Source organism: Bradysia coprophila, unplaced genomic scaffold (genome assembly GCF_014529535.1).
Source record: "Bradysia coprophila strain Holo2 unplaced genomic scaffold, BU_Bcop_v1 contig_50, whole genome shotgun sequence".
In the NCBI taxonomy this organism is placed as follows: domain Eukaryota; kingdom Metazoa; phylum Arthropoda; class Insecta; order Diptera; family Sciaridae; genus Bradysia; species Bradysia coprophila.
The window spans coordinates 1,031,089-1,046,571 of record NW_023503751.1 but is presented as its reverse complement, the minus strand read 5'-3'; the positions used below and the strand labels follow the sequence as shown (position 1 = coordinate 1,046,571).

At 38.3% G+C, this 15,483-nt stretch overlaps 2 long non-coding RNA genes across 2 annotated transcripts; one reads left to right on the top strand and one right to left on the bottom strand.

The window, feature by feature from the left end:
• Positions 1 to 3,566: 3,566 nt before the first annotated feature.
• LOC119082877 lies at positions 3,567 to 7,324 on the bottom strand. The gene is made up of 3 exons (XR_005088733.1): positions 7,178 to 7,324; positions 6,996 to 7,103; positions 3,567 to 3,999 (listed from the first exon to the last, which is right to left on the bottom strand). It is a non-coding gene; the product is annotated as an uncharacterized LOC119082877 (long non-coding RNA).
• On the top strand, positions 5,597 to 10,305 carry LOC119082878. Its single transcript, XR_005088734.1, has 3 exons — positions 5,597 to 5,607; positions 10,007 to 10,193; positions 10,259 to 10,305. It is a non-coding gene; the product is annotated as an uncharacterized LOC119082878 (long non-coding RNA).
• Positions 10,306 to 15,483: the final 5,178 nt, after the last annotated feature.

Sequence of the window (15,483 nt, the reverse complement as noted above, 5' to 3'; positions counted from 1 at the left end):
TTTAAATATAAATCTACGGCTGGCTAATAACAAATAATAATAATAAAATTGAAAATAAAAAAAAATAAAAATTTGAAAAAGTTTTTTTGTTTTTTTTTTTACTAATGCAAATAAAATTGATAAAGTTAATTAAATCAATTTCTTCTATTAAACGATAAATTACGTTGTTTATTGAATTGAAAAAAATTGAAAATACAGCTAAGACCTGCACGCTGAAAAATAATATCCAGCACACAACAACAATATTCATTAGGCGGGCATTGTATGATCTTCAGATCAATATGCAGCACACAACTAATGTTCTATAATCGTGAAGCTGTTCCCGATTTCTTCGTCTGGGGTGCATATATGAGTTTTCCGTGTGGAACGGAGTATGCTTGGAATAACACTCAGAGACAGAATGACGAATCAATGGATTCGACAACAAACCAGGGTCGTTGATGTCATGGAAAGAATAGCATCTCTGAAATGGAGCTGGGCGGGACATATTGCAAGAAGGACAGACGAACGTTGGACCAAAAAGATCATGAACTGGCGACCATATAAAAGACGAGCTATAGGTAGACCACCAGAGAGATGGACAAACGGAATTAAGAATATTGCAGGTACAAACTGGCAGCAAATGGCAATGGATCGTACGAAATGGAAAGAAGTTGGAGAGGCCTACATCCAGCAGTGGATTGAAACAGGCTGAAAAAGAAGAAGAGAAGAAGAATCCCGTACGATAAATTAATTGTATTTAACCGAAAGGGAAAAGAAAAGAGAATCTTAGAATGCGACGATGTCATGTCGTCACATTATACACGGAGTACTTTTTTGTTAAGGCCCGTCATTGGGAAATGACAGGACAGTTTCCCGAAAATGTATGTAAAATTTTATCACAAAAAATCACCGAAAAAATTCAAAGAAACTCACCTCTTATGCTTTCAATTGTATTCGGGCATAGTCTCTTTAGGTCGCCAAGGCATATTTGAGCACTAAAACACTTTTTACTCGATGCAAAAACGAAAAGTTTTTTTTTGTTTTGTCGTGACAAAAACACAGAAAATATTTCGACACAACTGTGACACTCCGCTACTATAAGTACTAGAATCAATGTTTGCTGTGTTCACTTCGGTGGTAAAATATTTTCATTCAAAAAAGTGTCGGACATTTAAAAACAATCAACAAACGGTTGACAAAGGGTTGCGTATACATTTAATAATGCTCATCGACCATTTTTTAAAGCTTTACGAGAGCTCATCGGACATTCTCTCAACGATGGGAGAGCATTTATTAAAAATTTAGCCTCTCGTAAGACTGCGCTGAGCGTAAATAAATGTTCGTTCCTCTTTAGTAAGCTAAGAAGACTTCGCGAAGTCTAATTATGCCACCTCTTTGAATTAAAATATCGGCTGAGGTCGAATAATTCTCTGCTGAGCTTTAACAAACCTCAGCTGAGCTCTAATAATTCTCCGCTAGGCTTCAGGAAGTGTCCGTTAGGCCTAAGCAAGTTGCAGGAAGGCTTAATGGAGCGAATCGGACACTCAGCGGAGATCTGCCAAAGCTAAGTGGAGTCTTATTAAATCATAGCAACAATTATTAGGTATCCGCTGATGCTTATTGAGTGTTCGCTTAGCTTCATTGCCTTACTACTACGTGCTAAGGTCTGACGGATTCTTACTGAAGCCTAGCGGAGAATTATTAGAGCTCATTAGAGGTTTGTCAAAGCTCAGCGGAGAATTATTAGAGCTCAGCGGAGGTTTGTTAAAGCTCAGCGGAGAATTATTCGACCTCAGCCGATATTTTTATTCGAAGAGTTGGCATAATTAGACTCAGCGAAGTCTTGTTAGCTTACTAAAGAAGTGGGAGAGGTTACAATTTTAATAAATGTCTACCATCGTTGAAGTGTCGGACACTTTTTTGAATGAAAATATTTTACCACCGAAGTGAACACAGCAAACATACATTCTAGTACCTATAGCAGCGGAGTGTCACAGTTGTGTCGAAATATTTTCTGTGTTTTATCGCGACAAAACAAAAAAAAACTTTTTGTTTTTGCATCGAGTAAAAAGTGTTTTAGTGTTTAAATATGCCTTGGGGACATAAAGAGACGGTGCACGAATACAATGGAAAGCATCATGGGTGAGTTTCTTTGAATCTTTTCGGCGAATTTTTTGTGATAAAATTTTCCATACATTTTCGGGAAACTGTCCCGTCATTTCCCAATGACGGGCCTTAAGAGAACTAAGTACAAACAAATGAATAGTTTATGAAGTGGATTTATTGACAAAGTCGTCACTATAGTTTGAAAGCGAATGCGTATTACTGTTATTCTGTTCCATCAAACTTATCAGCTGACAGTTAACGCCTAGCTCCTTCCAATTCGAACAGTCCATTGTCACTTGTTGACAATTTGTGGCACATTTGATGTTGTTTTTCCTGCTGCTCTTTTGATGCTGTTTGTCTATCGCTCTGGCCCATAGTCAGTGTTGTAGGTGGTCTCTAGTTCATGATGTTCTTGGTACAACGTTCCAATCAAACACTGAATGTCAGAGCACAAAACGTTTTAAGTCTTGTAATTGATGTGGATAAAACATCACAGCCAATTTTAGAGTTTTACCATCTAGTTTTGAAACTTTAAATGGCGTGGGTTGACTTGAAAGCAACTTCAATTGTGACAATTTCTATTATAGAGTAACATAGTATTCCTGAAAGGTTCGCTCTCGTATTCGATCAGATTAAAGCACCTAATTCCCTATTCGAAAATGTTGATATAGATTTAGTAGGACCACTTCCGAAAGATTTAAATTCCCACAGACCAACATACCATTCTGTTGAAATATGGTAATATCTAACCGGTCATATGGCCTACGTAGTTAAGGCTTTAATGTTTACTGTATAAGAAGTTTATATAAACGTCGTTAAAGTTGAAGGAAAGAATAAATCATTCTTGTCACAGACATCAACGTATACGCTTGTGTTATTTTACTTTGCTACAATGACGATCTTACAGCAGGTTTTGAGCCCAGTCATCTTACAACACATTCCCATAGATCCGCACAGCGTTCGTACAGACTCGCAACACAATTCCCATTAGCTAAAACACTACTTATACCACCAGGCTTCCGCGAGGGCCTGCAACGATGCTGATGATCTCTACGTCTTATAATTGAAATCCTCGCACTCATCTAATCCCCCTCCCTGTACTTTTATGAACTACACCTAGCGAGAGTGAGCTATTTGAAAGCTGAGTTCGGAAAGAACTGGCTACGACCACATCACTTCATCACGCGGAGAGTTATACCCAAACTTTCTCTCAACTTAGGAGAGAATTTCCTTTGTACTAAAAATTTAAATTCAACAACCATTCAAGTTGGGGTGTCTGAGAGCAGCTGACCTAAGGGGCTGTCTAAACGAATGACAGTTTTCGAGCACGACCCGCAGTTTAGATCCCATTCGAATAATAAAGTGACGACAGAGACATTTTTCCCGAGCTAGAACTTCGTGAAAATGGCATCTTGACTATAATGGACTACAAATTGTCTTTTTTTCTTAAATCGTTTTTATTTCATGGTGCTTCTTCAGAAAGTTATCACAAGCTCTCATCATTATTTATATCTCCTGCGTCGTCGACTATATATCAAATTGCCAGATTTCTCTACATCTTCCATTCTGGTCAGGAAGGTAACCTTCCGGGCATTTCACGTTCGGAAATACACCTCTCGTGAAGATTTCTCTGCATCTTCCATTCTGGTCGGGGAGGTACCCCTCCGGGCATTTCACATTCGGAAATACACCTCTATTGAAGATTTCTCGGCATCTTCCATTCTGGTCTGGAAGATAACCCTCGGGGCATTTGACATTCGGAAATACGCTTCTGTTGAAGATTTCTCGGCATCTTCCATTCTGGTCAGGAAGGTAACCCTCGGGGCATTTGACATTCGGAAATACGCTTCTATTGAATATTTCTCTGCATCTTCCATTCTGGTCTGGAAGATAACCCTCCGGGCATTTCACCTTGACAAAACAAAATAGGAAAGTTAAAAAATCAGAAATAAAAATTTTAGTCATGGTAAAACGAGTGAGCAAGGCAAATCAAAGAGTTTAATACTTCTTCAGATTTTTTTTTAGTTCAAATAGACCCATAATTTTTTCGTGCTCCGCGCCGATTTCAGCGGAAATTTTTCTCATCTTCGAACTTGACCTCACAATTTAGACTACAAATTTTCAAACAGATTTCAACAGATTTTCTTAGACCCGTACGAAGTATTGGGGTCTTTTAGGTTTACGCATACATTTGTAACACGTCGAATTGGACTCCCTGAGTAAGGGGAAACCGGTAAGGTCCAGGTAGCTCAATCGGTAGAGCATAGGACTCATACCCAAGAGGTCCCGGGTTCGACTCCCGGTGCAAAAATGCTTGCCTGGTTTTATTCTAATCACTTGGTGATTAAGCACTCGCTATTAGTTATCTAATGGCTGTACGACCGTAACAAAGTCGCAAATTTCAAAGAAATCCAATATTCGATTTCTTCGCAACAATCACGCCATATTGACATAATGTCAATGGCACAATTCACAATATACAACAGACTGTAGGATAAGCGCCATCTATGATCGACTAGTCGCTCATTGGGAAAAATGCATGAGTCATTAGTGATGGTTGTGGTCTTCGCATACTTCTCGTGGCTGAGAGAATTCACAACGTATGGGACGTTTACACGGTCGATTTGTGAGCTATCTGAGTCCGAAGAGATATGATGAAAAATCACAATTCATATGATCAAGTGACTTGTGCAATAGCACAACAGGCCCACTAGAGGCTTGTGTGCTGGGCTAACCCCCTTCCCATCTAATCCAATCCAATCCAATCCAAGGGGAAACCTATTGTGGTTGTCTAGAGATGCCAAATCAGTGAAAAAAAATGTCCGTCTGTCCGTCTGTCTGCACGATAACTTGAGTAAAACGCATCCGATTTTGAAAATCCTTTTTTCCCCGTTTGGTAATGTCAAAAGACAGGCTAAGTTCGAAGATGAGTGATTTTGGATGGACCCCTCCCGAGCAGTGGCCCAATAAGTGCTTTACGGTTTTTCGAAGATATCTCCGGACATTTAAACGTTACACTTGTAAGTGATACGTCAAATAAAAGGTATTTACAATACCGATTGACAAAAAAAGTTTATGGAAATCGGATGACCGACTCGTGAGTTAGACCCCTTGGTGTGAAACAGGCACAGGGCGACAAGCAGTTTTTGCTTGTAGGTCGGCCACATTTCAACATATTTCGTCTGTTTTAGCTTTATTAGATAGGTATTGACCGTACCAATCAGGGAAAAAGTTTATGAAATTATGTTCTCCGGAGCGTGAGCTAGGTCTCTTGGAGTGAGCTCTTATCTGGCTACTCGGCCGTACAGTGTCAATATCTCGAGTAAATTTTGACCGAATTTCATGAATTTTTTTTGTTTGAAAGGTATTAACTAATGTAAAGCGTCGGTATTATTTCCGGTCTCATAACAAAATGGCTGCCGGTGGCCATATTGGATTTTAATAAAAGTGAAATATATAGGGAAAAATGGTACTTAAAGTGTTTCTGTTAACATGGAAATAGTTTGTTATGTGTGTGGGGTGTTTCAGGCATTCCATATATGGACATCTATATTCACCTATATTGAGCTATATACAGGCATATAGAGCTATATAATAGCATATATTCCTCTGTGAAATGTTTATTTATAGTGAAATATAGGTAAATATAGCGGTATATAGCTGTTTAAATAGGAATTTATGAAAGTTGACTTCGTACGGGGCTGTCTATATTGCCTCCGGCAATATATTTGTATATGATAACAAGGCAAAGAGGCATGAAGTAAAAGAAATGAAGAGTTTCACAGAAAAGTCTTTTGATACAAATAGGTGTTTCGTACGGGTCGGCGTTAGCTATGTGTTTTTTTTTTTAAATTGGATTTGATTTAGGGGCCATTCATAAATGACGTCCACTACTTTCGGTCGATTTTAGAATCCCCTACCCCATCGTCACGCAAAAATGGTCAAATTTGACCCAACTTTGTTAAGGCCGTCACATTTTCTTGAGTCCCTACCAGAATGCGGACGTCATTTATGAATGGTCCCTTACTCATTTCTAACATTTTTTGGGTTCTCTTCTGTACTTCTGGTGTTGACGTGATACCATGTTATACAAAAATTACATTTGTAGAATTCAAGGAATTTGAACGTTTTTGAGGTTTATTTGCGTTACGTTGAGGATTTGAGTACATGACTGACAATGATTGACGTTGTCGGCAAGTCGGTCTTCTGACAATTCACACGAACAATGTTTTCATGGACAATAAGTAACGTCGGTGTGCCGATCTACTAACAGCTGGTTTTGTAACCCTGTAGTCGCTGAATGATCAAAATTTAAACTTAACAAATGATTTGCTTTTTTTTTTAAATAAATTTGCAGACTGCGCTCATGCTTATATTTGCGGTAGTGACGATAACAAATCCCACAATACTTTCGATAAAGCTGTACGTGTCGTTGAACTTGAGGGATAGGGTCACGTACGCTATTGTTAGAAAATTTTGCTTAGACTTTGCTTCTGACACCTTACGACAACCATTCTGACAACAGTTGAGTCAGTACTAAAACAACGGATTAGGCCAAATTACACTAAGTAATTACGAAAATACCGAAGACCAGTTGTAATTATAACTTCATGTCTGGAGGTGTCACTGAATATTTACATATAAAGTTTTGCACATGCGCCCAGTCTCTCTCTCATCATACCAGTATATACTCTATACATTGTTAACGGAGAGCGAAGAACAAATAATTTTTAACTGGCCTGAGGGCAATGTCACAAAAATTCGAAATTAAAAGTCCGAATATTCGAAGTACGAATTTTGAATGCGTATCTTCTCTCATTTTGACATTGTCCTCGAGGCCAGTTAGGTTTAACTTAACCGAAATAATTCTCTGTTCAAACTGCATTGAAAGATCCAGATTGACTTACAAGTATGTTCACTTCACCTTCAGGATTACAGACTTCAGATTCTGCCAATATACCGTTGTGGTTAGACGGAATGTCGTAATTCGCCTCAACAACATTTCCACCAAACATCTAATTTCAATGGAAAATAATTAATTTACGACAGTGACAAAAATGAAAAATAATAAAATTTTGCCTGTAGGTACCTGTACGCACACAGACATCACAAAAACAGCGAGAATTTTTCTCATTTTGTTATGATGTAGACGGAAACAGCAGACCACAAAATGACTCAGCAACTAAATACGAGCTCTCCTTCAATCGAACTAGTAATAAAATGCAGGAAAACGAATCGCTGTCTTATATAGACAATTAACTTTTTCCATAAAAGTGACATGAGATACATACAAACGACAAATACGCTGATTCTTCCGTTGTGGTAAAAGTAAATTGACGCATTAAGCAAAAACATTTAAAAAATAAAAATTTTCACCTGTTTAAACTACGACGAGTTCATAACATTTCTTATATTGGAACGTGCAATTCAAAATAGCACCTACGAATTCGTGGCACGACAAGGTCCTACACCGAGAAAAAAAATGGTTTGGCTTGGCAATATATTTCGGAGAAAGTGAGATCTAGGAGTCAGGGCCGTAGCTAGACAAGATTTTCAGGGCGGGCTCAAGCCCTTAGATTGAAACTTTATAAAAAGCTTTACGTGTATTGTGCAGAAGTAGATGTTAAAACGATTGTCGTAATTTATTATACTATTTTTGTTTGTGTTTACTGAAACTAGATTGTGTAAAGTATTAGTTGTGACAACGCGAGCGGAGCGAGCGATAGTTTTTCAGTAATAATGATAGAGGCAATTTCAATTTTTATTTGATTTCTTTTGAACATAACATCGGTACTACCGATTCGGTAGTCAGGAATCAGGATGGCCATTTGATGCCGACTTCACTATTGCAACAACGCCCTTTCATTTTTGAAAACTTAAAGAAATGGCCTGGCCATTTCCTCAAGAAAGACTCAAAGAATTGACTACAAAAAAATTAGATTTCGAAAACGTACTGCCTTTTTAAAATCCATGCTTGTAGTGCTTGTATGTTAAATGTAGTTCAAAATTATAAATAAGAAGAGTGATGCCTTTTAGTATAACTTTTGAAGTCACTGCACTGCTTCATAAAAAACAAGGCATCAGAACAGTCGGAGCGTTTGCTGCGACTTAGCCCCGTACGACCCGTAATCCTATTTCGTTCGTAACCAAAAAACATTATTAAAGACATTATTTTAGAAACCCAAATTTTTTTGCCAACTTTCCATTTGGTATTCAATTACCTCTCAAATGAAACAAAAACTAGCAAAATCGGTTGAGATTTACTCGATTTATGTGCAAAAAGCACTTAGGGCCGAGTAGCGTCCTTAGTCCATGGTCCCAAATTTGAAACTTTTTTTGCCATCATTCTGTTCGGCATTCAATTATCTCTCAAATGAAACAAAAACTAGCAAATCGGATGAGATTTACTCGATTTATGTGCACTTAGGGCCGAGTAGCGGCCTTAGTCCAAGGGCCCAAATTTGAAACTTTTTTTGTCATCATTCTATTCGGCATTCAATTACCTTCCATAAAAAACTAAATCTAGCAAAATCGGATGAGATTTACTCGATTTATGTGCAAAAAACACTTAGGGCCAAGTAACGACCTTTGAGCCCTCCCAAGAGGCCCACGTTGCACCTTACCCAAAAACAATGTTCAGCAACTTTGTTCTACTCGTCAAAACCTTTCATTTGATATATCACAAGCAGCCATTGCGTGCGTATTTCGGTAGATATCGTCGAAAGACTGAAAAACACCTATAGGGCCCTAGCTCTGGAAGGGCCGACCCTACCATGCCCATTTTCGAACTTGACCTTACTTTTGTCGATACCAATCGGGGAAAAAAAGAATTTTGAAAAAAGGTTGTGATTTACTCAAGCTAGAGGGGTCACGGACAGACGGACAGACGGACATTTTTTAGCCCCGTACGAAGTAACGGGGGCTTATAAGATTAATATGCCGTTTGTAACACGTCGAATTGGAAGCAGACAGTAAGGGCAAAGCATTTGGTTATGTTCATAGATGACGAATACGCAATAAAACAAGGCATCAGAACAGTCGGAGCGTTTGCTGCGACTTAGCCCCGTACGACCCGTAATCCTATTTCGTCCGTAACCATAATACGTCCGTAGCCGTAATACGCCCCACGGTGTGCCTTAACCAACTTTAAATGGAAGTGTCGCACCACATCGGATTTTTTTTGCTAATTCAATAGGGGGAGGTAGACTGGTTACAAAAATAGCAATAATAAGAAAAACGGCTGGGAGATTTTTTTTTTGCGACCACTTTGAAGTCATTTTTCCATACATTTTCGTGTATTTTATGAAAATGACAAAAATGTTTTTTTCGCCAAAATACGCATTCACAATTTTTATCATTAAAAAACATTATTTTTAGCAAAAAATTCTTCTACAGTATGCATCTAAACATTGAGATTTCGTTTATACAGCTATTTGGATATATCAAATTCTGCTGGACATGAAAAATAAATTGGGTGTATAAACGAAATCTCAATGTTTAGAGGCATACTGTAGAAGAATTTTTTGCTAAAAATAATGTTTTTTAATGATAAAAATTGTGAATGCGTATTTTGGCGAAAAAAACATTTTTGTCATTTTCATAAAATACATGAAAATGTATGGAAAAATGACTTCAAAGTGGTCGCAAAAAAAATTCTCCCAGCCGTTTTTCTTATTATTGCTATTTTTGTAACCAGACTACCTCCCCCTATTGAATTAGCAAAAAAAATCCGATGTGGTGCGACACTTCCATTCAAAGTTGGTTAAGGCACAGGGTGGCCCGCAACCCTAATACGTCACGGGTGTGACATCTCTTTGTTAAAACATAAAGTACATTCTTCGAGAGAATCTTTCCCCTGAAGTTAGCTAATAGTGGAATAGTCAAAATGTCATTCATAATTGTGTGCGTGTGACGCGAGTGACAATCAATCACAACAAAAATTTTGTTTTACTTATAATCGTTCGATTGGAAAATACTATTCCGCAAGCCAGTTGTTTGTGTTTAATTAATTATAATAATTATACGAAAACGAGACTGCTTCCCGAATGGTATGGTTAGAACAAATTTAGATAAAACGGATCAGCTATTGGGTTCGAAGTTCTGAGGTATTTTTCATTTACTGAAACTGTTTACATTTGAACCGCAGATCGAATGGTTTTTTCTGTTATAGTTGACCAATTGATTCATCCTAAGAACATTTTGCTATAAAAGACTACACTCTCAATGTCCATCATTTATTTCGGTCGTCGCTGTCGACTAGAGAAGATCAATTCAGATGTTAAATGTGGACCGATCCGATAGTTTGTTTGCATTTAGTCATTCGATAAAATAAGAGACTGTGGTCTTCAATTCATTTTTTTTATTTATAATCTCTTCACGTTAAGAACAAATCTCAATAACAGCTGTAAAACATGTTTGCCGCTTAAGAATCATTGTTCAATAAATTTTTTTTTGCGTACTTTCCAATTCCTTCCTTTTTGATTCGGTGTTCGAAGGCCAGCTTCTGAATTAAATTTGGGTTTTCGGGTAAAGTAGTAATTTTGCCACACAGAAATTGGTTGATATTGGTACAAAATGATAGAATGGTACGATCGACAGCAAGATTTTTTACTTTTCGCTCGATAGCATCGATGTGGTCTGCACAACCGATGACATTTACGTTGGCTGACTCAACGCTGAGAAGAAGCTTTTGTTTCACGGAATCTTCCGAGCAAATTTCAGCGATTGTCTTGTTGATAGTGCTCAGAAGATTTTCAATACTGTTGAGTGTTGTTTTCGGATCCATCAAATTAAAGTTTTCGGTACAGTCGTTGCAGTGGCTTGTCTTAAACAGATTTTGGAAGACCCAATTGGCATCATTAGAAATAATTTCTGTTTGATTCAGTTCCACATTTGGTTGACGCAATTCAAAATTACGATTGGTTGCTACACCATCGTCAGAATGAAAGATCGACTGGCTATCATCATCGTCGGTTTCCGGGTCGAAAACGATCATCGAATCGTACTCAAGTGAACTCAAATTATCACAACCACGACTTGTCAGCTTAGCTTCAGGGTAGGATGCTTCGTTTTGATTATTTGACTGTTGTTGGCATACAGATATGAACTCGTGTATGTTCGTGAGCATTGAAGTTGAGTTATCAGGCTGGCAGTTCGCTCTTAAAGAATTCGTTCCGGTTATATTATTTATCAGCATTGTCGCGTAGCCAGTTCGATACTGGCTGGCTGTCGTTTTGTTGCTTTGATTGCAAGACTTGACGCATCCAAAAAAAATTTCGAGTCCGTCTTGAGTAGTGTCCCTTAAGGAAAGAAATATTTGTCAATTTTCATCACTTGCTGTTAAAAACAGAAAAATCATAAATCTGTTTGTTGAGAAAGTAATAAAATTCCATTTATTAGAAGGCTGTTCGGTCGATCGCAGTTGAACGTCGTCGAGCGCCGTCGACTGCTGTCGAGCGCCGTCAACTGTTGTCAAACGCGGTCAAAAACAATTCGACCCAAAAATTCAGGTAATGTTATAAAGGCAAACCTGACCGATTTGACCTGAACCTGAAAATCGAATTATGGAATCAGCTCAATACAGGCTAAATCTGAAATAGGTAAGGTCAGGTCAGTACAAATTTGAAATGAAAATCAGGTCAGATGGGTCACATCAAATTCAGGTCAAACCAGCTTTTAGATTTTCAGGTCAGGTCAAAAGCCGACATATTCCGAGCCTTTGTCGAATCGCGCGTGCAAATAATGTTTTTTTCCCGGTATCCAAATTCCATCTCCCGATTTTTCTCGGTATCCACTAAAATTCGACCAAGTCTCCCGGTAATAATATAGTAATTTTCCTGTAAAAATGTTGGGATTTCCTGGTTATTTTCAACATAGAGGTAAAGAGGTAAATCCTCTTTAAGATTCGTGAACACATATGAGATCATTTCATGATAATTTTTCCCGATTTCAGATCCTTCCCATATTTCTGGTAATTTTCCGATTTCTGGTCATTTCCTAAATTCTGGACATTTCCTGAATTCTGGTCATTTCCAGATTTCTGGTCATTTCCCGATTTCTGATCCCGATTTTTTTTCTATTTCTTCCCGCTGGATCGGGTAGATTTCCCGGTATACGGTTTTTCGGCAAAAAAAATCCCGGTGTCCTAGATACCAAGGATACACATTATTTGCACACTCGAGTCGAATTGTTTTAAATTGAACTCAAACCTATTGTCGATATTTGTAATTGCTGAGGAGATTACAACATGGATTATCACATGAATTATACCTTATGTTAACTTTCTCGATTTTCGCGTTAAAACATGTTGTTGCCACCGCCTGATAGCCTCGCAGTGTGGATTCGAATTTCTTCAGGACGGATGATCGGTTATTCCTAGCGCCAGTAATCTTATCGACGTAGAACATATTTTCCAGCATCACCAAGGCGTACTCCCAATATTCGAAATGTAGTGACTTCGCCGTAACAGCACTTTTGAGTGAATCTGCTGGGTGACTGTCTGAGCCATTAACACTGTCAAACAGGTCGTTCATGAAGAAGAGCAAACGTGCTGTACTGGTGCAATGTTCCGGCATTGTTGCTTGTTCTATGCATCGAAGCATTTCCGATCCACACGCGTTGCTAAAAACTTGCGTTGCAACCGCCACTTTCATCTTTAACTTGTTTGGTTTTAAATGTTCGGGAGTAAGTTTTGTCAACACGCGATGTGGAGATTCGAAGTCGATTCTGTACAATTCGCTGATATCATTCCAAGTGGCGATCTGTAACGACCCGTCATATTCTTCGAAGCCAGGTTGCCATCTTTCTGTTATAAAGTGTGCCAAGTTTTTGGTCTGCAAATTATTTCTGATCACTTTTATGAGATGGGGTGGATCGAAGGTGTGCGTGATTTGATGTCCGTTAATTTTGTATTGTAGAACGTCTCCCGTTTGTTTTTTTTGGAGAGCATTCGGGTACACCAATGCGTTGACTGCATACGCGTTCGTGCTGCATGTGTCGCAAACCGACAAAATTGGAACCAGACCTTTTGAAAAAATGATAGTCGTGGTCAGGAACAGACATTGTGCAGTGCACTTGAAAGATATCGGTAATTCAGAGATTCTTTTGAAAATGAAGCTACCAAAATCGGACGAATTTTACAGCGGACTTACTTCGATGTGCCTGGATAGATATTAGTCTCTAGAAGATAAAGCCATCGTCAGAAACATTCTTTGAAACTTGTGTGGGTATTAGCCACTGGCTAGTGAGAGGCAATCAAAAACCGAAGACATGCATTTTTCTTATAGAGTTATCCCTAGATTCCAGATACACGAGATCAAAAAATATTCTTTCTTCACCATATGTGGCTACTTACTTACGATTTCGATATCAGAGAGAACACAAACATATAAAAAGAGAAAATTAAAAAATTGCATGTTTTTAGGCACCAAAACTTCGTAGCTGGAAATTGCGTCCGATTTTGGTAGGTAAGTTTTCAAAACAGTCCCTCATTGCAATTTCAAAACAGCGTAAACAGCTTCAGAAGATTCAATTTTGCTAGGTGGTTATGTTACCGTTGCTGTCTTTAGATTATGAACATCATCTATAAACTTACCTGTGATTAAGACTCTTTCAACCATCAGTTTGATGAGTTCAACCAATACGAACGATTTCAATCCGCCCGTATAAAAATATCCAACTGACTGCTTATAAGGTACTTCAATTCCTCGTACCATGAATGTCAGGGCATGCGTTGCAAAGGTTGGTTCTTTCGGTTTTAGAATTTCAGCGAAGCCTTCTATTATGTCCTGAGATTGGCAGTAGTCCAAATGTTCACTTAACGCAACTTCATCCCATCCAAACGTACATAATTTTTTGTTTTCAGGCCAGTCTTTAACGACCACTTTGATTGCTTCTAGAACTTTTTCATCGACACCGGCTTTGAATACGAGCTGTGCACTGTACCGGCCTATTGTTCTTTTCGTTGGTAAACAACACCACTTTTCATTGAACCGATAGGCTTTCGGCCCTTGTTTATACATTGCCAGGCAGAGGCTTTTCTGTTTCGGTGTATATCGTCTGGCGTGCTTAGAACGTTCACAGTTCTTCAACTGCATGGTAACGAACTCCAACAATTGTTCATTGAATTTGGTCCTCAAGTAATCGAGGACTTTTGAGTCGTTCAACTTATTGGCTTTGACTTTCTGCTGAAGCTCCTTTGCTCGTCTCTTGTAATAACCTAACGTATTCGATTGACGCGATACATTCTGGAATAAGAAACAAAAGATCTGCGTGACATAGTGAATTGGTCCAGCACACCGACATTTATGTTTTCAGGGATTTTAATTTTCAATTTCCGATTTTAAGGAAAAACGTTTTGTCAAGACGTTTAATCTCGAGTTCAACTCTTTACTCAAGAGAACACACTTTCCCAAAATTTTTATTCTTTAGACTCTCGAATTCTATTTTCTAGCTACTTCTGTCAGAGAGTTTATTACACAATCAAAATAATCATCACCCATTTCTTCCTCATTTTCAAACTAGGCTTGAATATGAGATTTGTCATTACGAATTTCAATAAGTTTTCTAACAGCTAATTCCATGGTGCAGAACTCTCTCTTCAGAATGTTACGTATGTGAAACTTACAGTAGTTCAAGGAAACGTAGTAAAAGCTCAAAGAAACACAGTAGAAGTTCAAAGAAACGCAACGCTTTTCCTTGAAATATCTGCATGCAGCTATGTCGTTACATCAAGTCACCCTTAGGGCATCAGGTAAAATTTGTAAGTCATTCAGAAATGCTTTGATCTGTTCCTTGTAGTTACTCGATTCAATTGTCAGAAACACAACGAAAACATATAGGACGAACACATTTATTAGACAAAAAACAAACAACACAGAACATGTAAATGACGTCCAATATATCCCACAAACCGTGCATATTGATAGTTTGGAGCGCGCCTTACGACCACTTCTTTTGTCCGAGCGAACAGCAATATCTTCCTCGGAACTAATGGCTTCCACATCAACATCACTGTCGTGTTCCGTCCCATCAACAGCTTCATTATTCGACTGATTACCCTAGGATATTAAAACACTTTTAGTTGATCAGATGTGAGGCAATGAGGCATGAGCTTTAGGCTTTGGGAAACGTACGTCTGTTGCAGATTGGAACGAGTGTTTCGACATTTGGAGCTGAAACTAAATAGAGATCATATAAGTCATCTGAAAATAGGGAGACTCGTTGGTAACTTACACCGTCATCGTCCGGCAAAAAGAGGCTCGGCATAGCATCATGCTTGACTACAATTTGCCCTTTTCCATTTATTTGAAGATCCGATTCCTTGAAGTGCTTTCTACATATTTTGTAGAACGAACCCGATAGTTTGTTTTCATTGAGGCGTTCGATTAAATGATG